Source organism: Vicugna pacos, chromosome 6 (assembly GCF_048564905.1).
Source record: "Vicugna pacos chromosome 6, VicPac4, whole genome shotgun sequence".
NCBI lineage: Eukaryota > Metazoa > Chordata > Mammalia > Artiodactyla > Camelidae > Vicugna > Vicugna pacos.
This window is the reverse complement of record NC_132992.1, coordinates 49,663,809-49,689,215: the sequence shown is the minus strand read 5'-3', so window position 1 is coordinate 49,689,215 and position 25,407 is coordinate 49,663,809. Positions and strand designations below refer to the sequence as shown.

The following is a 25,407-nucleotide window of genomic DNA, read 5'->3' as shown; positions in this document are numbered from 1 at the left end:
CGCAACTTAAAACAATGAGAAACAACTATATACTTATTAGAATGGCTAAAATCCACAGCACTGACAACACCAAATGCTGACAAGAATGTGGAGCAATAGGAACTTTCATTCATGGCTGGTGGGAATGAAGAGTGTTATAGCCACTTTGGAAGACAGTTTGACAGTTTCTTATAATAAATTAAAGAAGAAATTAATATATATATATATATATAGAGAGAGAGAGAGAGAGAAAGAAATGGGGAGTGGCAATAGGTGAGACTAGAATAAACTGGAATAGTAACTTGGGAGCACATGCTACAAGACAGCAGGCAGAAAACTTTGTATTAATTCAGTGTGTAATAGAGATGCACAGAAGGATTCTGAGCTAAAAAGATCCATGCTTCCATTCACTTAGTAAAGAAGATTCATTTTCAGCACTGTAAAGGATGAGCTGGAATGGACGGAGGAGTGAAAGAGCAACAGAAGAGAAATGTTTAATCAGAGATTTACCACTGAATTTAAAGGTCATCAAATGCCCTCTACAATATGCAGTCCAATCTGTGATGAGGCCATTAGTACATTTTGCAGACAAGGCTCTGACTGTTGGTGTCGGAGCCAGCCGACAATCGATCAGGTCCAGAAACCTTGCTACAGGACTGAGAAAAGAAAAGACGTAACAAAGAGACAACAAGACAAGACAAGACTAAAAAGTGGGGTTGAGAGGGTCTCACTCTAGCCCGCAAGACGCTAGGTCAAGAGTGGACGACGAGTTTATTTCTTGCAGTCAATTTATATGATTTTAACCCATTAGCTCATACATTCCTGCCTGTAGGCAAAGGTATTGTTTTAAGGCACATTAACAACGTGTACTAAAACCATTAACTTGTATATTGTTACAGACATCATTATTGTTTACAGTTCTTGTAAAACTAAGATTAAGAGTTCCTGGAACCAAGATGATAAGCTAAGACATTGTTCCTCTAGGCTAACATCGTGACTCGTGTATATTTAACTCAGGTGATTGTTCTCTAAAAAGATTACTGATTTGTGTGCCGATTGTATCTCTCCCTCTGAAGGTCCTTTGTGACTTAGTAGCTCAAGGATATTTCCTCAGGCATTAGCGCACCTGATGCATTCTTTAGTAAAAGGGGTGGCGGGACAGAGATTGTTCTGACTCAATTGACCTTTGAGCCGGGCGCCCCGCACTGTGGGAGTTTAGGCCCAACCTTTGTGCTCGGCAGCCTCAATCTCAGAGCCTGGCGCCCTGCACTTTGGGGTTTTACGCCCAAGTTTTGTGCTCGGCAGCCCTCCGTCACGAGCGGCTCCCCGCATGTTGGAATCTTTTTCTCCATCAGTTTCTGCCCATTCTTCCTAATTCCACTTTTTAGATGTACACAGAAGAATCTGACATTTGATCCTCGAGACTGGACTTCAGTTTTTCTTTAAAAAACAATTATTTCTTTATCTTCAGACTAATACCATCAGTGGTTTTGAACGTTCCTTATATATATTTAGTTTGTTCATCCATAACCAGATCTGAAACCAGGCTGGCTATGTTCCCTGAAGATTGATGCTTAGAAGTTAAACCCTATCGTGGTTTGCCTAGGCTAGAGAAGAGCACATTCCCGTTTCCACATTCTAAATTGGATAATTCTACTACTGCAGTTCAATGGTAACCTCTGCTAACATTTTTTTGAGCATTGACTACATGCTGAGTCTCGTGCCAAGCATTCCACATGCAAACTCTTACTTAGTGCTCACAATACACGTAAGTAGGTACTATTATTGTCATCATAAAGAACGTAAAATTCAGGTCAAAAGAGATTAAGGCCATGTATATTGGAAGAGTAGAGCTGAGACTAAAACCACTTTCACCTTACCCCAAAGCCCATGTTCCTACGGATAATGTCCTATGCTCCTTCTGTTTAGATTACTTCAGCATTTCCCCTTCCTTCCTTCCTTCTTTCTTTCCTTTCTTCCTTCTTTCCTTCCTTCCTTCCTGAGAGGAGGCAGTGATATCACACAGCTAACTCACAGTGTGTTAAAATTAGTGGTTATGAAACTTGGCTGCACATATGAATCACCCTGAAAGCTTTTTAAAAACTTCTCATGCCTGGGCCTGACCCCAAACCAATTAATATAAATTCCTGAGGATGGATCCTATGCACTGGGATATTTAAAATTCCAGCCAGGTGATTGTCATGTATAGTCTGAGTCAAGATCTACTGTCCTTTTTACATATGCTACTAAGTCCAGGCCCCTTTATTTTATATCTAAGTAGCTGATTTGAAGATACAAGTACAGGACTTAACACGTGTCACAATTAAGCTTTATCTTACTGGATTTGGTCCATTATTCCAGCCTATCAAGACCTTTATGGAACCTGATTCTGTCACCCAGCATATTTTTTAAACCTCCCAGTTTCATGTCATCTAAAAATGTCATAAGGACTCCTTTGATATTTTTATCTAAATCTTAAAGTCAGTGAACAGGAAACAGCCTTCAAGCATGTTGGTTTGATATCCTTAGACATAGACATCCAAATGCAAATTTATATAATTATACTTGCTTCTGGTTCATTTCCCCATTTTGTTCATAGGAATGCCATTATTGACCTTTAAAAAGACTTGGTGAAATGCAAACATACTAACTGTAGCACGCTTCTCTGCTTTATCAACTAACAGACTTCTGACAAAAAGAATTTCTGTGTTCCTGCTATGGCATATTCTTAGTTATGGCTTATTCTCATTCTTATTCGCTAAAAATCATCCTGCATACTTATCCCCATCTGAGAGCCTTCCTCCTGGGAAACTGGACCTACAGTACATAAGGTTGAGTCTGAATGTGAAATTCAGATAGTAGGATAGTGAGAATGTGTGAAGCCCTAAGAAGAGGAGTGAAAAACTGAGTAATAAGATGGCAGTGGACACATATCATGGAAGAACCATACATGGGGGCTTAATGGAAGAAGTTTTGCATTGATAGAAGACTGGAGACATAGGGAACATGGAACATCAAGAATGGGGTGTCATAGTGACCAAAAGAAAACAATTTCAAGAAGGCAGGTGTTACCAATATCAAATGATGAACGCAGGTTGAGGAGAATGAGAGCTAAGCAAAGGTAGTGTCCCTGCTTTCATGTCTACACTCAGGAGGTGTTTTAGGACATCCTCTTGGGATCAAAACCTGCGGAAGGGAAGAGAAGGAAGTTGAACTGTTTGGACAGAGAAGTTGCTACAGTTGTGATACAGTCTCAAGGGAAGCCTTAGCTGACCCTGCAAAGAATTCTGATGATGAAATTGGGGTGGGAGAGATGGGCCTTTGTGCTCTGGTGCTGATCAGTCACAAACTGTGGGTACCCCAGGAAGGGAGCAATGGTCTGACTACCCACAATTCTCCACAAACTTTAGCTCATGTTGCCACTCTACCAAAGCTTCTACACTGACTACTCAGACTGACTGATCCCAGCATTTCTCTGATGTTATCCCTCCTCCCACTCTCTTGCTTATTTGCTCTGCTCTAGCCTTCAGGCTACTTTAATCTGCCAGATGAATCCCCACCTCAAGGCCTTTCCACATTCTGTTTCTTCCTCCTTCCTTAATCTTCACACTAACTTCACTTCATCCAAGGTTACTCACTCAGAAAGTCCATTCACCACCAGATTAAAATGACCCACCCCTGACATTCATGACTGTGATTGAGTTTTCCTCATAGCAGTTATTATTTCCTGATTTTGCATCATACAGTTACATAACATGAACTTCTATAAATAATGATTTTATATTTTACATAAAAGGAGAATCTTTGTCTTTAGCTGAGTTTAATCTTAAATTTGACATGGAATGCATCACATTCTATGGCTTGGAGATTACATTTATAAAATACTTTACATTTAAAATTTTACTTATGATTTAAATTTGAACCATAAAACATGAAAGCACTAGGACACAGGCCAATCACTGTGATGAAAGAAACAAGGACTTGTAAGAGCGTTCGACCATTTGAAATGAAAGGTCGAAGAAACACAATAGCGGCTCCCCTAAGGAAGGAAGGCAGACAATAAAAAGCAGTTTGTCTAACTTGCTGATATTTTCCAGTGACAGTCTTAATCTCGATTTTAAATACATGGAAAAGAAATACAATGACTTTAGGAGATGACTTTATCTAAAACCACTGAAGCACATAACCTGGCAGCAAAGTTGTGTGAAATCTCTTCAAATGGGCTTTCAATTTCTAGTGTAAACCAGGCTTAGCCATAATTCCAAGAAACCCAATATTTAAAAAAAGTATCTTGAGAGAAATATTGATTTATCTGAATGAAAACTGTTTCAGAACTACACACACATATAAAACAGCAAGCTATGTATTTTTTTCTTTAATTTCCTTCGACATCCAAAGTTCTGATCCCTATTCACGCCAAGTATCAGTTTTTTTCCTTCCTCCATCTTTAATTGTTACAGCCAACATTATCATCAATTTCAAATTTTAAAAAGAATGGAAAATTTTATTTCTCCTCAGGCTCATCTTCCCTATTAAATCTTTATGCTTCAATTTCTTAAATGTCTCTATTTGCATAAAATTGTCTGCAAACAATTAAAGTTAATTAAGATAATTTATCACTTGAAAGTAAAGCCATCTTATCAGCAGGTATCAGCTTGTTCAGCAAACAAAGAATAAGTTTCACAAGAAGCAAAAAAAAAAAAAAAAAAGAAATCACTTCCTAATTCTTCCTGTTTGGAGGAGGTATTATGTTTTCAGAGTCATTAGACACAATTAGCTAATCATGCTTCTCTAGTATTTTATTTTGCAACACAACACTATAGATAATTTACACTTCGTCAATCTTCCTGCATACGAATTATGGTGAAGTTCTCATAAAAAGAGCAAGTCTTTTAACTGCCAACAGAGCTCTCTAGCCAGAGCCCTTTGGAAATTAAATCTTTTTTAGTGTATGCAACAAAGCAATATTCATTATCAGCAGTTATACTGATTTTAGATAGGCATTTGTGTAGCTTTCTGATATAAATAAGCAACTAAAAAGAAATCAAAAATGCTGAGGTATTTTCTGAATACAAGACAAGGTAGCAAAACGACACATGGAAATTTTAAAATGCATGAGAGAGGCAAAGAGAAGCATTCTGAAGAGAACAGGAAAAAAGCTTATCAGAATATTAGGTACATTGTAAAAATGCAATAAATGGTAATATGATTATGAGTATGGATGTTAGGAGGTGAAAAAAATGTTTTAATTTTAAGAAAAGCATTTCCATGGCTGATGAAATGGATGATTGCAAAACTTCATAAATTTGAAATTTCATATCAAATCTGCCCTATAAGGAAAAATAATTTTCTCTCTACCTTTCTGAGTTCTTAGCTGAGATCCCTGTAATAAAAGACAGATTAACAAGAGGAAAACAAACAGAAGTTCATTAACATGTATACCTCATGTATACATAGAAGATAACCAGGGGAAAATGAGTGATTCCCTGAGGTAACTTAGAATTCAGGCTGAAATACCATTTTAATAGAGGAAGGAGAGGCCTCTTAGGGGAGAGTAAATAATTTTTAGGAAAGATGAGTGGGCCCTTAGAACAGATGGGAGTTATGATAATTTATGACAAAGTTTATCTGGGAGTGGTGTCTACTTCTGATCTCTCCTGTGATAAGAGTCAAGCTTTACTGGTTAAGAAACTACTGGGAAGGGGATTTATGACAATAGAGTTCCTTTCGAAGGATTAGCTTTTTGGTAGATAAGGGGAATTCAAAGAAAACCTCTCCCTGCATATGCTGCTTTTCAAGTGCCTAAAGCTGAAAATAATATATTAAAGTAGCATCTTTTGGGGTAGCATATTCTGAACTCCTTCAGTTACATTTTGGGGTGACATATTCTGCTATCCTTCATAAGCTTCTTATATTTTAAAGGAAGCAATAAAAGAACTATATAGAATGTAGTAATGTAACAAGGAGGAACTAACCTGACTTCATGCTGAATCTATTTTTTAAGCTCTAGATTTTGCGCTCTATAGGTAATTGCCTCTTGCCCAGCCTTGCTAACTTTGCACATAGGCATGTTAATCATAAAAAGACTGAAGTATACATAATAGCCCCCTGCCAGAAACTGTCCCATGCTTAACCTTGAAAGCTAAAATACTTTTGCTTAGCTCGTAGGTACACTAATCATTAGAAAGAAAAATTTCCCTTGCTCGGCGATCACCCAGCCACATAGAGATAAAGAGCTGCAGAACAGAAATTAACATCTGTCTTGTTGAAACCTGACAGGAGTATCATGCCCAGGCCTACGCTGAACAGCTTCCAGAACAAAGGATTACCATGTCCCCTCCAAGGTCTGGCTGGCACCAAGAAGTCTACAGCAACCCATCACCTCTTGACCACACTCCCTCCCATCTCCCTCTCTTTGTAGCATAAAAAATGCTTGTATTCAAACCAGAACAAGATGGTTCTTTAGAACGTTAGTCCATCATCTTTTGGGGCTTTCCTAATAAAATCACTATTCTTTGCCCCAACACGTTGTCTCTCGACTTACTGAGCTGTCATGTAGTGAGCAGTACATGCGAGCGTGAACTTGGTAACAATAGGCAGGATTGTGTATTGTAATTTCTAGGACATCCAGTAAAAGCATAATAAAAATATATTAACATGCTGTTAGAGGGTAAAATGGAATAACAAATAAACAATATTTGACTAATTCCAAGAAGAGTGAGAAAGGGAAAATTTTAAAGGAACTACAAAAGAGTGAGTCAAGTAGAAACAATTGGAAGTAGTAAATATTTATATATGATTAATTATATTCATGTAGATCAAAAACAATGCTGTAATTAAAAGATAATAGTTTTAGACAAAACATCCCTTATTAGATGAGAGAAAATATATGGATAAAAATATACAATGAAAATAATATTCCTAATATATTTAAATGTGTGTAATACCGAGAAATCAGGGCTTCAAAAGAAATGTATAACTTTAAATGACTATATTAGAAAAAAATAAAGACTGGAATTCAAAGATCCAGGCTTCAATCTCAGGAAGCTAGAAAAAAGCAATATATTGAATCTTTAAATATAGAATAAACTGAAGAATAGAATACAAATATAAAATAAATAACTTAAAAGACAAACTTAAAATTTAAAAATCAGGAAGGTGAAAAGACAGGCAATTTTTAATAAAATTGATAAAGCTCTAGGAAAATTGATCAAGGAAAAAAGAAGCAAACACAAATTATCAAAATATGAATAAAAATGTAGATATCAATAAGATCACTTAGGTAATAAAAATTGAGTTACACATACTATGCAATCTTTATGCCAAAAAAATTTAAACCTAAATGAAGTGGATAAATTCTAATTCATAAAACTGACATAGAAATAGAAAACTGGAATGGTACTACAGCTACTAAAGTAATTGAATACATTTAAACACTTCCTACCAAGAACTCTATGACAGATGATTTAACTAGTATATTATTCTAAAGATTTAAGGAAGAAAGTATACCAAGTTAAATAAACAGTTCCATAGAGTAGAAAAGAAACAAAAAACACTTCCCAACAAAACATTAAAAGGAGGGACATTACCATTTCTCTCGTGAACATGGATCAAAATTATAAATGGAAATCTTAGAAAATCCAACCTATCAATCTATCCATCCATCTATCTATAATAATACATCATGAACAGTAAAACTTTTTCCAGAAATGCAAGATTGGTTTAAGGATCAAAATGAATCTGTTAATGTGGTTAATAATACTGCAAAACTTGGAAAGAATAAGGGAGCATAAGAAAAGCTACTTGACAAAATCAACACCCCCACTCATGACAAAATGCTCAGCAAACGAGGTAAAGGAGAGAACTGATGAAGAGCACGTAAGAGAACTTACAGTAAACAGTGCTCTCAATGTAAAATTTTGAACATTCTGTATGTGAAGTGAGTAATAAATTTTAAAATATCCACTGTTAGCTATTGTTTTCAAATGCCAAAAGAGTAATGTTTAAGTTATTTTAAGTAATTTTAAGTTATAAAAAAGTAAAATAATAGTTAAATATTGTGTAAAAGAAGAGCAACGTGACTATACATTAAAGCATACTCTAAAGCCTCAGAAACTGAATGATACTGACATTATGCCAGTGACCATAGCATATATGCAAAAATTGACTCAAATGAGCAAGGGACTTTCATATTTGATAAAACTGTCATCTTAAATCAATGGGAAAATGATGCATATAAAGAAAATTTTCAGAAAAACTTGGTAAGCATTTGGAAGAAACAACAAAGAACAAGCATTATATATCAGGAAAAATTTCAAGCGGTTTTATGATGTAAATCTAAGCCATAAAACATGAAAGCACTAGGACAAAATATAGGGAAATGACTTTATAATCTAGGTGTGACAAAGGTTTTCTGACTATGATACAGACTATATAAATATAAAAAACTTCTGCATAGCAAAAGGCACCATCTCAAAATAAACAAACTTAAGTATGTGCAACATTACATCTCCCAAGTTGAAGCCTACTGCTACTATAAAGGCAAATAGCATGTAAGTTAACTTTAGAAGACCAGTCTCATCTCAAATACCAGCAAGGTTTGCTACTCACTACCTATATTATCTTCACCAAGGTAATCAACTTCTCTTTGTCAAGAACTGTAAAGGGTATAAGACGTTACCATACTTGCAAGCCAACTAGTTTACCTGCCACAGTTTTATGGATTCTGGTAGATGTGAGACTACTAGGTCAGCAACAAAGAAGTTCATTACTAATGGCACAGGAATTAGTGTGGCTTCATGTTTGCTTCAGTTGCCCCTTGTCTCCCAAATTCCGTGGGAGGATGTGGAGGCAGGCCCGTGTAGATGCTGGGCATACAGTGGGTTCATGTGACATCTGGGGAACTTTGAGCTTAGGATAGTCCAATATTTTAAAGGGGCCTGCCAGCAAAACTGCTGAACAGAGGAAGATATTATCTTTATTATATTAATCAATAAAAAACAAAAAAACTGCTCTCTACCTTAGTGTAAGACACTATCTCTATCTTCCAATGCTGTTTGCCATACAACTATCCTTTAAAGAATAATCTGGAATAAAAGCTGATGCTGGATATACAGAAACACCCTGGAGAACAGTCTCATCTCCCAACACTCTTAACCTTGGTTGTTTCACTTGTATGATGTGGGCTGTTGAGCAAGTAGCATCTGTTGCTGATCACCAGCAGTAGAGGTCAGAACACTTACGCCCACCTCATTTTGGCATCAGAGTTGCCAAGGAAAATGCAAAACAGTCAAGTGCTAGATGGAACAATCCTTTATTCACATAGAAAAGAGACAGAGAAAGATCAGCTTCAGTAGCGGGCACCAGTCCCTCAGGGCCAGCAAGTCCCTCCCGGTCATCAACACAGGGCAATTGTCCTGCACACACCACTTTTGTGCAGTCACAGAACCAAGGACGCTGTCCCCTCCAAGCAGGAGATAGATAGAGCAATGAGTCTGGCCAGATGCCATAGGACACATACACTTAAACAAAAGAAAGGAATGCACATTGCATCTGAAATAGGGGAAGATATTTCCACACAAGATGACCAGCCCAGCACGAACTGTGAGGACTCTTCCTCTTGGTAAGAAAGTGTTCTAGGACCAAGGCCCATCCTCATCTGGCTGAGTGGGGACTGAAAGACGGCATGCATGAGACTGCCTTTCCCAACTGCCAATGCGGTGCAGTGACAAGTATTAAACAGGAAAATGTCTGAAGAGTATCTAGGATGATAGTAGCACCTGGTAAGTGCTCACAACACAGACACTATTGTGCTTTTGGTTATAATTATGTAAACCATATAATTATGTCTTTAAAAATAAGTCTATATTTTAAAGTACACATGTTAAACTCTGTTCAAATCTTGGTTTATAATTAAAGATGGGTTTCTTTTTTAAACTGAAATACAGTGATTAGCTTTTAGCTTCTATCACTTTGTATTTGGATCCACTATTAAAGGGCTTTGAAACTCAGCTCTTGTGTTTTCAATGGTTATTAAAAATGTCTCCCACAGTATGTCTAACCCCAAAATAATCAGTGCTCTACATGTATTATAGAAAGAATCATTAATTTCTTTTTTAAGACAGCTAGTCATATTCTGAAGGAACTCTTTTTTCTTGTGTACAGAGTTAATGAAGAAGTATGAGAAAGCCAGCTAAATTATAATCCAAATTTTATGCAGCTGACAAAATCCTAAGGGCATGTTAAAAGCAAGTGGTGTACATGGGAAATTAGACCTATCAAATCTGAAACAGATCAGTTTGAAAAATACTACTTCAGAAAAGAAGTCACTTTCCTTCCCCAAGCTATTCCATTTTCCGTTGGGCATGATCTAGGATTATAAAATGCTGAAATTACCAATGTTTAATTCATCTTGAAAGTATTGGAGACTAAACAGTAAAAATTCTTACACAAGTAAGTAATGCATATTTAGAGTCAAACTTTGGTGTCATTGATTGCAATTTCAAAAGTAAACAAACACCCCATTATTAAATCCCTGAAACAGCTTCAATTGTTAAAACACAATGGAAAAAAGAGGTATAATGTTTAATTAGGTCTTCATGTAAATGGTTGTATATTTGCATGTATAAAGGCATTAGCCCATCAGGGTAAACTGACTTAATGTGCTAAAACTGCTAAAAGGCAATGAGGAACAGTCATTTAAAAAATTAATTTAAAACAATTTCTGAACGTGCCATGGGAAAACAAAAGTCACTAAGCAGTATTATTAATATTCACAGCAGCTGTTACACAATCATGCATCAAGTCCCCACGTTCAAACTTGTCTTCTAATACAATGTCTTAAAATATTCTTAGTATATAGTTCATTGTACACCAGTGGGCTGCAAATAGTTTCAAGTTCAATTTCTTATCAGTTTATCAGATGGTTCACAGAGAAGCATTGCTCAACACACATATGGGATTAACTGTTTTTGAGTTACCTTAAAGAAATCTACCAAAAAGCCTACTGTTACTCCCAAACACAATCCTGTAAACAAATTGAGATTACTTTTTCCCATTCACCTGACTTTTTTGTTCAATGTATCTAGCCAGCCTTCAGCCCATAAACCATAAGCTTCTACTGTATCATCAGATCATCTAGGCTTTTATTTACTATACTGTTTCCCATCCTTACACATTATCCAAAGTATCTGCATTTCTCTACACAAACTGAAATATTTGTATTAAACCTATAGTTGAAAATACACATCCAAGCATAAGACTGGCCAAAATAGGCTTGCCTAGACTACATCTGGCAGAATCACTGCAGAATTTAAGATCATATGTTCTTACCTGTGGTCAACAGAAGAGTAAGACAGTCCCTTGCCAAGGAAACATTTGTTTATAAGAATTTGTTTTAATGTCCTCAAGATCAAGATTTCAGAGCTACATTCTCACTTCTAGTAGACTTTATTATTATTTTTTTTCTTCTAAATCAGCTGTAACTTTCATTGCTAATAGTTTTCTTCCAAAACATCTTTTCCACACATTTGTTCTATAATAGTACCCTAAATATTTCAATAGGCTCAAACAAAAGTTTTAAAAGATGAAACTTTTAAAAAATACTTATCTATACAACAAAAATGTATCAGTATATTTTACAGCAATGTAATATGTTTATGAACAGACTCTTGCATATATGTAAAACTGGTCCAGGATCCTGAACTTCAAGTAAATCATAGAAAAAAGTATGCAAGTTAATATGATGAAATCCTAAAAAGATTCTTAGAGTTAACTATGATGTGTTTAATAGTAATCAACTTGTTTTATAAAGCTATTTAAGGTTTATGGTTCCATAAAATACTATCTGATTTAATACACCTAGTCATAATATCTTATGAGTGTTTAAGCGTCAGTAACCCGTTCTAGGTTACTGTACTGCCTCATTCCCAACAAAAACTGTAGCCAGGTTTTTCTTCAAGTAAAAATGTATTTCAGTGTTCTCCTTTTACTTTCTTAGAATCAGAAGTGATAAAACTAAAACTTAGTAAATAAACTGTTTTCTTGGACTATGTATTTTTAATGTAGAATCTGTACATATTTCAAATGACTCAAATAAATGTTCAGTTATACATGCATATCTTTAAAAGTAAGATATATATATAGAGAGAGAGAAGAAGAGAATTTTCCTCTTAACAGCACACAGAAGATGAAAGGATTTACCTTTAACAATATTAATAAATTTCCACAGCATTATACTGTTCAATGTGTATAAGAATTATTTTTATATATGGAGATTCTAAAGTTTTGAGGTGTTAAGGAAGTAACCAAGGTTATTCAACACAAATATTTTCAAAAATATAATTTAGAACTGCTTACACCCAGATCATTGCTCTATCCAGTACACTCTGGCCTCATTTAATAATAAAGTAAAGATATATAGATAGACATAGATACATGAAATACGGTAATTTTAAAGAATAAAATCTGAAGTAAGAAAAAAAATCACATGTATACTTACACAAAAGTGATCCTTTGCATTACAATTATATATGATTACATATCCACAAATTAAAATATATAATTAAATTATACAATTATGAAATGCAAAGATTATATATAAAACATATGATTATCCTTTAATGCTAGTATATATTGCTAAATATAACAGATGTACAAAGTCATCCATTAATTATAAATTACAACAAACTTTTTTAACAATACAGATGCACCTCACCTTAAGTTAAGACATAAAACTTCTAAGTACAATAAGTCTTTCAAAAACCCTTCACAATCTTAACACCTTTCTTTCATTCTAGAAGCCATCATTCTAACATTATTCTAACATTTATGATATTATTTGACTTTATAAGTTTACACCATAAATAAATAATTATTGCTCTTCTGAACCCTTTATAAATGGGAGAATAAGGTATGTATTCTATTTTTCTACCTTCCTTTGTTGAACTTCGTATCTTTATGTTCCCATACACTTACACCTCAGGTATTCATAGGCAGATAATTTTAGACAACCCTCCTGCTGAGAACAGTTTTGAAAAGTGTATGTCTTAATATAAAAACCACTATCTGAAAGCATCATGGAGAGAACACAGGAATTAATCATTATAAAACAAAAATCTCAGGGAAGGAAATTTTAGATAGGATCTAGACCCAACTGGGGATATTATTCTCTAGAAGTGTCTGCATGTTCCAGAAAAGAGTGTAAGTGCTTTTGAGATAATCACAGGGCTAAGGCAAAACAGTTAAAGAGAAAATACTGAAAGTATCCACAGAAAAAAGGAAGATTACTGTCAACAGAGCAACAATTAAACTGACAGATGACTTCCCAACAAAAAAACTCAGAATACAGTGAAATCTACTTTTCAAAGTGCTAAAGAGTGTAACTTCCAAATTAAAACACAGTATTCAAAGAAAATAAGTTAAGAATGGTGATGAAATAAAGATATTTTTCATTTAAGTAAGATAATTCCACAGATGTTAACACAAGGAAATAGTAAAGAGTGTTTTTCAGGCAGAAAGAAAATAAGTCCACATATGAGATAATAAAAAAAGGATAAGGGTAAATATTTTATAAAGATAAGTATACATTGATTTTATAAAACAACAATAGTAAATTACATCATGTGTGATTTAAAATATACATAGAATTAAAATTTTAAAACACCAATGGCTTTTAAGTTTGGAAGGAAGTAAAAGGTACTAAAGTCCTATATTTCCTTGTAAGAGGTTAACAACAATAATTAATAATAGACTTTAATTAAAAATGCATATAATACTATAAATAATAATCATAAAAACAGATGAGTATAGAAGTTCTAAGCTAATATAGTTTAAAAATTGGAATGATAAAAAATATATAAGAAGACAAGAAAACATATTAAAATATAAAACAAGCTAGAAAATTGAAAACAACAGTGAAATGACAAATCTGAAACAAAAAGAAATACTAATTGAATCAAATATAAATGGAATATATGCTCTGCTTAAAAAACAAAGAAGGATGGAAAAGTTGGCTGTAAAAGAATAAAGATACTCTAAAAATACTATCCAAAAAAAGCTGACATAATTATAATATCCCACAAACTGGAAAGAAATGCAAGAAGCATTATTAGGGATACAGAGACTATTTTATAACAATTAACAGGTCAATCTATTAGGAAGATATAATAATTTTAAATGTGATGCCCCTACAAATAAATTCTTAAATTATGTAAAACAAAACCAAAAATACATAGATCTGAAAAGAGAAATAGATAAATTCATAATCACAGTGGAAATGTTTAAGATCCCTTTCTCAGTAAATATTAGAATAAGCAGATAAAAAAAAAACAAAGGATTTACAAACTTTGATTTACATTTTTAACATATTTGACTTTATTCACATATATAGAATATTTTATCCAACTGCAAAAAAAACTGCACTATTTTTTCCCTATGTCATATGGAGTACTTATAATGCTTACCTTATTCCGAGTCATAAAGCAAGTGTCAATAAATTTCAACAAATTTAACTTTACTGAGCATGTACTCTAACCGCAGTGGATTGAGCTACAAATTAAGAACAAAAGGTATCTAGAAAACCACCAATCACTGGGAAATTAACCAATGCATTAATCCACAGGTGAAAGCAAGGACAATGGAAAGTAGAAAATATTTTGAAAAAATGACAATAAAACTTACACATATCAAAGCTTTGTGAGATGTAGCTAAATCAATATTTACAGGGAGTTTTAAAGCATTAAATGTACATAATAGAAAGAGGAAAGAAGGAAATTCAGTGTACTAGCATCGGTCAAAAAAGCTAGAAAATTAACGGCAAATTTAAAAAATTAGAGTAGTAAATATTAAAGCAAAAATCAATAAATGAGAAATAAACATAAAATACAGGAAAACAATAGACCTAAGGTAGGTTCTTTGAAAAGACTAAAAAATGATAAGCTCTTATAAGAATCATTAAGAACAAGGAACAAAAGGCACAAAGTACCAATTGCAGGATAAAAAAGAGGGAATAAAAAATCATAATATTATAAATAATTGTATGCTTATGAATTTTAAAAATTAAATAAAATGGAATGTAGCTAACTTAAATGGAGATAAGAATAAATAGAAAATATTAAAAGCACTGTAACAATTACAGATAATGAATATAGAAATAGAATTTTTCCCACAAGTAAAATTCATGACTAGATGACCTCAACATTTAAGGAAGTGATAATATCCATCTTTGTTGACAACAAATTTTTGTAGAATAGAGAAAATGCAAGCACTCTTCAATTCATTTAAGAAGTCAACAGAATTCTGATATGGAACCCTGGCAAGGATATTTCAAAATTAGAAAATTATAGAAAAGATGAGAATTATGAAGTGTGCTTAAGACAATCTATGAATAAAAATCATTCAAAGATAACTTTAAAGACATTTAAGACAACTGTACATCCCTCAATATAGAATTGTGAAGTAAGTGAGCTTACAAGGTAGACCATGTCAATAACCAGACTTGGTATTTATCAATGCTTACAATATGAGAGTATGTCAACCATCTTTCACATGCTTTACTCAATTCCCATAACAACCCTGTTGCGTAGGCACTATTTTAACCCCACCACACTATTCTGCTTCCCTTTCTCTCCACTTCCTCTCTCTTACTCCCCAGTAAAGTCAGCAGTGGGACATGGCTTTATGGATACCTAACCCAAAGCACTTTCTCTAAACCGCACTGCCTTCCTAAGATAGAATGAAAGGCAATTTCTAAGTGTGACAGGAAATAGCAATTTGTAAACAACAAAGGATAAGGATGGGTATTTGTCAGAGAAAAAACAAAAGAGGCAATGGGAGCAAATAATCTCTGAAATTTCCAGCTGCAAGGACATTGTTCTGGTATCCAGTTTGAAATTATAGTCTAAGTTTGCCCCAATTAGAAGTGAGGCAAGTATAAGCACAATGAGTGGCATCAGAAGATGGCACTGAATCGCTCTTCTTTCTGAGAAGTGTCATGACTGCCGTTAGATAACCACTCTACATAAAGCTCTTTATCCTGATTCTTGATGTGCAAATCTAGTTGCACATTAAATAAATGTGGCATACTGATGGGTTAGAATACAGCTCTTACTATCTATGAAAATAAAGATATTTATGAAGTTTGGCAAAGTGCTTCAAGAGATCCCCAGAGAAAGGCACTATGGCAAATACAAATTATTATTCATGTTACTTTGGATTTATATAGTGCCTTGCTCCAAATTCCTGGAAGCCCTTTCACAGTATCATTTATCTGTTAATTGTCTATAGTATGTTTCTTCTGAAAAGCATATTTTTTAATGTTTTGAGCATGAACTTAAGTTACAAGTCTCTAGATATCTCAAAGATGATAACACTTCAAAACCATTTATTTGTATGTACAGTATTTCTATGAGATGAAGCAGGTACAAAAGAGGCCACAATCAGACACAAAATTCGGTCAGCATCCCAAAGCACCTCCTCCTAATTCAAAAGATTTTTCATCTGTTATTGTTCATTTCTTCTTTTTTTTTTTTATATTTTGTTTTGTTCTGTAACATTGTGCCTATTTTTTAAGAAAGATTTTAATGTGACTGACTGGTATAACCCTAATATTACATATTTAAAATTGTTAGTGTCAAATTGATAAAGTAGGCCAATGCAATTTAATTAAAATTTAACTTCAAATATTAAACTATAATTAAGAAAAACTCAATTGAAATATAACTTAAGACTGAGAAAATACTGATTTCCTACAAGCAACTGAACTGCCTGTGATATAAACTGAAAATCTGAAGGTAATTTCTTTATCAAAAGGACTTTTTTCTGCTAAGAAACTTTTTCCTGCTAAGAGTGTGGAATATCCATTTTTTAACCAAAAATAAGCATTATAAAAAATGATTTCAAATAAATTTTTTAGTAAAGAACAACTTAATTTATTTGAAACTTTAAAAAAAGTGGTATTTTGTATATGTTTTATATAAACATTGGGGAATTACCCAGGAAATTAAAATCTTATAAATACTCTGACTATTTGAATGTCATAGAAGAGTTATAAGAGAAATGTACCAGTAAATACCAGGGACAGGAAAAAACTGGGCAAATCAGAAAGTTTTTTGTTGTAATTTTGCTGTTTAACAACCCTAACTGTCTAAGCTCCAGTGGCTTAACACAGTAAGCATTCATAGAAATCAATACAGTCCTCATAGTACTGGCCATCGCCTCCAGAACTGCTGCACCCTGCTGGGAGATGTTCTGAGCATGGCTTGTGTTCAGGCTGCCCCATATGTCTTCTCGCTCTCCTGGGACGACAGCTACATACAGGCATCATCTTCTCGTGGCAGATGGCAGAAGTGCAAAAGGACAAGCTAAAGCAAGGACAAAAAGTAAAGGTTCTGTTTCTGTTATACCCACTAATATTCCATGGGCCAAAGCAAGCTGCATGCAGAAGCCCAGAGTCAATGGTGCAGGGAAAACATACTTGACCTATTCTAGTGAGGATTTTATAGAACTGCAAAGTGGCATGGCAAAGATTGTGCGCGGATAATTCTTTACCGAGAGGAAGTGAAGAATTGGAAACAATAACCCAATATACCATTTTGGGGAAATCATCATTCCCATATTTCTTGAAATAATTTCTGCCTGCCTATTAATGTGTTCTCATAAATGCAAACATTTTCAGAATCTTATACTATAACTTGCAAGAGATTTATTTCTTGTGGGAGCCTAGGAAACTAAATGCTTGGGTGAATTTTCCCATTCATTTTCATAGTTCATAGAAATTTTTCATGGAAAAATTACCCAAAAAGAAACAAAAAAAATTGTTTGTGGTAAAAGTAGAAGTGGACAACAAGCAAATGGCCCTAGATATTCAAAGTAGTTTTTGGAGGTTCCTTCACTGAAATATTTATTAATGTCTAGATCTGTGTCTCTAAAACAAAGTTTTTCCATAAAATACAGTAAAATATAACTGAAAATGTAAATGTCCTACTTATGCTCTTCATGAGTTCATTAATAGTGCACAAAAATTTTGTGTAAGAATATTAAAATAAATTATTATACCAAAATAAATTCTAGATAGCTTTTTATTATATCATTTACCATAGCAATAACAGTGAACACATTTAGCCTGTATAACTAAAGCAATGACATGAAGATGTTGTCTATGATACATCACAAATGTTCGAGAAGGCATTTTATTTCCAATATAGGCTAATTCCAAGTGCTAATAATATGTGTTCTGTTCTATAATGCTTATCTTCTATGAGGTTCTTAACTTTATGGAAAATATTTATGTGGTAACATGTTCAGCTAAAACCATTTCTGTTGACATCACATAACTGGAATATCACAGATACAACAGTTTTAAGTACAAATGAGTACAAATATATAACCTTATATGATACTCCAACTCTTAACCTGATTAACTGTAATCTAGTCTTTCTGCTTGATTTACCTCACAATATTTTAGAGAATTTCCAAGCACACAAAGTGGCACTGATGTACTTCAAGGACATCAGTGATGTCCACGTGAGCAGTACAGAGGCACACATCTGGAGGACAGAAGCTGCAGTGATTAGCCATGATCATCGCCACACCTTGATATGCACCAGTGTTGCACTGCCATTGCCCCTCACTACTCACGGTCCTGGAAAAATTACACAGAGGGAGGGTTACCATGTCCTATGTCTGTGAGACATTCTATGAAGGGGCCACAAAGTCTACTCCAGGATGGAGGCAGGCTTGTGCCTGACTTGTTAAATTTCCTAAAGCACACATGCGTCTAGAGTGGTCACACTGAACTGAGTAAAATGTAGCCACCACTATCCTGGTAATCAACAACTCCCTCCAATTCTTAAAACCATCCTAGTGAGTTACCTCCCCGGGTCCTTTTGTTTTCTTTCTATTATCTGACAAAAGTTGAAGACCACTCCATTCTATTATGTACATTTGCACACACCCAAACTACATGAGGTCAGAGTGAAAAAGTTCGTAAATTAATAAATGCAAACCGAAATGTGGAAAACGGTCACCACCCAATTCCACAAATCAGTAGGATTCAAGTCCCAGTTTGACTGGATATGCTTGAGGAAAGATGGAGTTTAACTTGAAAATTCAGTCTCTTAGCTACAGATGACCCAACTAAATGCTCTGTTACATTCATATTGCACACATGTATACATGATTTTTACATGCATAAATGCTTCTTAAAATTCATGATCTCATGTTTACTCATGTAAAGATACATTAGAAGCTATAATCATAGTTTCCCCCTGGACATTTTCTTATAGCTTCTAACTTTCTCCCTAAAACTGTGACCCAAGAATGACATGTTATCCCACATATAAACAATCATAAGAACATTTTGACTTCCATTAAAGTGAATCTCAAAGTAGATAAACAATTTTTGCAACATCTGATACACTTATTGAAAGAGTTTCATGTGTTCTTATAAATAAGTTGGATTTATTCAAGTTATGAACTCAAGTACCATACATTTAATAGAAATATATATGTTTATATTTCCATGTTTTGCTTAAAACTCAACCATTTCTTGACTTCCATTTAAATTTTTTTAAAGAAATAATAATAGGGTTTAGTTTATTGAACTTTATTTTCCCAATGGAACGAAGTTTTTATTTTATACATAGTATATTATCCAATGTTTTTTCAATACATATTTAGTGAGTGCCTACTATGTGCCAGGTAACGGACAGGTAGGTGTGGGAAGCAGTCTACGGAGAGAAAATAGCATATGAATAAAATCAAACAAGTATATAAGCATAAGGATTTTAGGTTGTTTAATATAGTAGGGGTTTAGAATGAGAGGAAAAGATTGCCAATAAAGTGAGCCACTTTCAAGGATCAGAATATAGTAGAATTTGTAAGAAGTTTGGACTTTGTCCTGAGTGTAATGGAAAATCATTGAAGCAGTATAAGCAAGTAAATGACATGGCTAAACCTGTATTTTAGAAAGACAATTGAAGTATAGTAGCCAGATTAGAGATAATGAAGTTAAAGAAAGGATATCAGCTAAAAAGTTATATCATCTAAATAAGAGACATTATATAGGATTAAAATTAGTATACAGGAGAGTGAAAAGTGGAAAAGTTGAAGATGTATCTTGAAGGTAAAATTTATAGAATTAGGTGATTACTTGGGTTATGGGATAGGAGGTAGAGAAAGTCAAAGGCACCGTTCAGGTTTGGGTCTCAAATGGTAGAGTGTATAGTGTATGATTCATTGGGATAGGTACCACAAAGGTAGCTGTATGTTATGTAAGGAAGAGGATATCTATGGGGGTGGGGGGCATACATGAGATTAAGATGACTATGGATTTTCATGTGGAAATATCCTATAGGTAGATGGAGTATAAATTCTAATAAGAGAACTGGGCTAGAAATATCAATGTAGGCATAATTAACATATCTAACATATAACAAAACATATTGGAAGCCATAGTTGTAATCAAGATAACACAGAAAGGGTGTTCAACAAAAGAGAAGAAAATCCTAGGATAGAATCTCAAAATTTTCCAACATTTTAAGAAAGGGAGGAGTAAAGGATGCAACAATGGGCATTATGAGGCCAAAGAGGCAGGTAGAACAACAGAACAAGGTGTTGGCTTCCCCTAAACAAGAGTCCATTTGATTGTCAGCAAATGCTGTTAGGAGGCTAAATACGATGAAGGATTAGTTTCTACTATGCTGAATAACATGGGATTAGTAGCTTAACTTTATAAAATGAATGCCAGTGAAGTTGTGGGGGCAGTACCTAGACTGCAATGGTTTTAGGAATGAATGAGAAGGGGGAAGGTGAGCCAGGAGAGAAGTTCTACAGTCATACGAAAGGGAAGGACAGCAAAGAGCATCTATGTCAGGGGAGAAAGAACCAACAGTAAGGATGCAAGACAAAAATTATTTTGCTTTGTTCTAATTGTTAGGGGATTTTTATCTCGATTATTTGCAATACTAATATATGCTTTGAAAGATTCACAAATAGCTACAGGCAAAGGAATTAAAAATCCATCTCAGGAATAGTGGAAACAGGAAGTCCTGGAATGCTGTAACATGGTTGTCAACTCCAGTAGTGCTGTCTCTGTACCATCCAAGAATATTATGAAACCCAAAACAGCAGCTTCAAAGGACTTAGGCTTTAAAAGTTAGTATAATTAGTAATAGTAAAATATATTGCTCTTAAAAACCTTATTTATATTATCATAAATCTCATTTACTTAAACTCCAATACCAGATTATATGCCTTATTTTCAAAGTGATGTTTTGCCTGATGTCTTCTCTGGAAAGTGAAGGTATTTTCTAATGACCTAAGGAGTATTTTTGGAAGACACCCATTCCTAATACATACATCTTTATTATAAGTTTTAAGTTCACTGTTTCTAAAATAGTTTCATTTATTAATTTATGTTTTTAAACACATCTATTCCTTTATTCACTCTGTCTTTCTTAAGGGCCACTATGTGCCATCATGTACTATAATAGGGTTGGACGTTTGGTGAGTAATTTAGAAGAAACAGTTGTTCCTCCAAATTTATAGAGTCTAGGGATAATGGTGAGCCTGGAACAAGTAAATTCAAATCTGAGGAATGTTAACAGGTTTTATTGATGTGTATAACAGCGTTATCTAGTCTACTTTGAGGATTAATGGAAGAATACAGATGCCCAGAGGACAGCATAAGCTCACAAACCTGTGTGAAAATTTAAAACTATAATTGTATAAAACACCTTAACTTCACATGAATCTACTGTAGCATAAATCAGAGTAATCAAACCCTTAGAAAATTATTATTAATGAAAGAAGCCCATTATAGTTACCAGTTACCAGAAAGAAGACAGTGGAATTTAGATAAACTAAATGCTAAAAAAAAATACGATTCTTCAGAAATAAGATGTTGTGGATAATTGTATTTTCTGGTTAATTGAGTGCTAAGAGTTTTTGCTGTAATGTCATATTTGAATTGAAACTTTATTTTAGGATAATCATGTATTTTAACTGGCTACAGGACTATAATTTGAAAGATCCCTCATTGCTTTTACTATGAATATAACATTTGGGAAGCATGCATTCTAATCAGCTTTCCATACTCCTGGAAGAAAAGCCAATGCAAATATTTTAAATATAGGGGTACTTCAAATTTCTTTTTTAAACTCACTCTTTGATTTATTTATTTTTTTTAGGTAGGATCACTACCTGTTCTACTATTATTTAAATGTTGGCAGTGATTTAAATGTAGAAGAAATTTTACAATCGGGACCTAAACTTTCTTATAAATCATCCCAGAGGACACATATTTTAGCCTGTCATTTTACAGGAAGATACTATTAAAAGTGAGCTTAGTACAAAGTGCAATTCAAAACAAATTTGTTGCTGATGCCTTCAACATGCATTACATTTTCATTAGTTGCTGATAGAGGTTGAGGTGGGAAGTAACACCAGCTAATTCATCTGCCTAAATGATAATTGCTTTCCCTTCAGCTAAGAGCAAGTCAGCTGTTTTTCTTCATTAATACAGGATGTGTGCATTTCTACAGGAGCTCTTCTCTGTTAACAGGCACAAGAATCATACATTCATTGGTTAGACACACTGGTGGAACTACAACAGTTTTTGTGTTAAATTTTGTTCCTAAGAGGTCCTTCACCAAGTTTTAATGGTGTTAATGACCTAAGCACTGCCACACCTTCCTTCCTTCCCTCCCTCTCTCTCCCTACCTCCTTTCCTTTCTTCCCTTTCTTTCTTTTTAAAATAAATTTCATTGGCTCCTTATAAATATTATTGATACTGACATACAAAAATGCTTTGAGGTGACTCTCAACAAAATACATGTAAAACAATATAGTAAATTAAAGGAAGACTACCTTGGTGAAGGAATATATACTTAAAATGAACATGGTCACGTCGACTAAACTTGTACTTTTGCCTGATACTTCCTGGCATCCTGGGCAAAAAGGAGAAACAAATTACATAGCTCCTATCATCCAAAAAGGAAGAATTATGCCATCATCTCAGGAGAGAGAAAATTCTTCCTGGCACAAATTACAAAAGAAATTTCTCACATGGAAACTGATGTAGAAATGGTACAATGACTACGACTAGTGAAATAATTAGCAGCCATATAAATAAAACAAAAACCATAACAATGATTTTATCATTATGTTCCTCTTAAAATGAAGTAAATTTATCATTTAGTTAAATTCTTATCTTTCTTATGCGTTCTAGGGCCATTGTATAAAGAGTTAATATACTTGCCTTAGGTATAAACAACCTAATTTTGGTTCCATGGATACACAGTAATTTTAAATTCATGCAGACGTCAAAAGGCCTATTGTTCTCCCCATGGTAAAAATTTAAATGAGATTTATTTCCCAACATAGATCTTTTAATTGCATTTAAAATAAAGTTAAGTGAATTTCCCAAATAAAAATAAAATGTAGTTATATTTCAAGCATAATTACATTATTGGGTTCTGCCCCAAGATATCTGAAGTCATACTATGCTTTAGAGACCATTGAGTGCCTAGGAATGCTCTTGTGGTACAATAAAAAATAATGAAAACAAGATAAAACATACACATGAGGAAATGGCTTATAATTATTAAACAGACAATGGATAGCAACTTTTTTCCCCTACATTATATGAAAAAGGAGATATTTATAATATATTGCTTATAATCTCCCTTCCCCCAATCCCATAAGTTAGACTTAATACAAGATTTAGAGCAGAGGAGTAGAGACAATAAAACAATAATTGAATTCTGGCTTGTAGGAATGAGCTATTTCTATCAATTATGTACTTGGCACTCTACTTTGGTCTATAAAAATTAACATGGTATATGAATCCCATTTTAAAGAGTATGTATATATGAAATTCTTATGGAATAGAACCTTAGCAACAGAAAAATGTTTTCCTTTGTTAAGTTTTAGTTTTAAGAAATATAAGTAAAGCAAAGTATTTAAGAGCTTAGGCTCTACACCCAGACTTTCTGATTTATTGGGAGCCCTGCCACTGACTGAGTTGATTACACTGGACAAGCCACTTGAACCCTCTAGTTCTCTTATCTATAAAATTGGATAATAGGAGTATGTAATGTAATAGCATTGTTGGGAGGAGTAATGCAGGTAATGCATTTAGAATAGTGCCTGGCATAAAGTAAGTGTTAGATATTTTATGATGATTCATAATATTTTATATGGGAAACTGTAGATTTTCCTTTAACGTAAATACCATGAGGGAAATAATAACAACATTTCAGATCGGCAGTTGTTTACTGGAATGGTATTGCCCAGGTGATATTTGCAAATAGGTGTACTGGTAGGGGGAAGTTGGAGTTATCTTATCAGGAGGGAGGCAAGTGCTGTCATTTAGAGAAAAGAGAAAAGAGAGGCTAAAGGTCCTGCAATGAAATGGAAGCATCACAAAATGATAAATCTCCTGCCCCAAATGCCAACAGCATCCTAGATGAGACACATTACGTTGGGAATCAAGTTCTAAGACCCGGTGAAAGGTCTCTATGGCTGCAAGAGGCATAAAAACTTTTTTTGAAGATATGTAAGGCAGGTTTTGAGAAATAGATTTAAAGGAGGACACTTTAACACGTGAAAATGGCTTAAACAGTATGCAAGAGAAGAATTTCAGCAGGCATTTTCATATAATAATTCATCTCAACTAGTTCTCAAGAAGAGTTTTCTTGCACAAGCCGAGTCAGGAGAACAAAACTGTTGAAGGGTACAGAAGCAATCTCAACATGTCTATAGCATGAATTAGTAAGTCACCTGGGTATAAAAATAAAAGTACAACAGCTTCTCTTTAGGAAATAAAAGTAGATAAACATAGATTTTTTTGAATTATTGGAAACAAAACAATTTTTGATATGTAAAATTTTCTTATATGTAGTTTGAAGGCTAAAAACATTTTCTTCCTAAAGAATATTTGTGTTTTGTGAATTGTAAGTAATCACATGAATTGTGAGGCTTTTCTCTGACCCAATTAATTCTTATTTTCCCTTTTACTGAAAGCAATTGGTGGCTATTCCAGACTTAAAAGCTGAGAAATAAACATTTCTTAACCTACAGACAGGAAAGTTAAGAGTAAATTGAGATGAGGAAAATGTTTGTCATCGTAAGGTGCATTGATGTAACCTATTCTTCAAGGTAAAAGGGTTTTTTTAATATATGGTCAATTCTAAAAAAATACATAGCAGTACTGTCCAATAGAAATATAATATGAGCCATAAATACAATTAATTTTAAATCTTAAATATCAAAGCCGTATTAAAATACAAAGAAACAGGTGAGATTAATTCACTAATTAATGTCAATAATTTATTTCATATATCCAAAATATTATTTCAAAATGCAATCAAAATAAAATTATTGATATATTTACATTACTTTGTATTAAGTCTTCAAAATCCATTGTAT

At 33.8% G+C, this 25,407-nt stretch overlaps 1 protein-coding gene across 9 annotated transcripts in view; it reads right to left on the bottom strand.

The window, feature by feature from the left end:
* Positions 1-25,407, bottom strand: part of FANCM (FA complementation group M) — a 765,839-nt gene that overhangs the window by 220,136 nt on the left and 520,296 nt on the right. For 2 of the 9 annotated variants that reach the window (XM_072962991.1, XM_072962994.1), the window contains one exon: positions 17,081-17,339. The exons of the other annotated variants lie outside the window; for them this stretch is intronic. The gene's annotated coding sequence lies outside the window, so the exon portion shown is untranslated. Of the gene's footprint in view, positions 1-17,080; positions 17,340-25,407 lie in introns of those variants that run through there. 9 annotated transcript variants of the gene reach the window in all.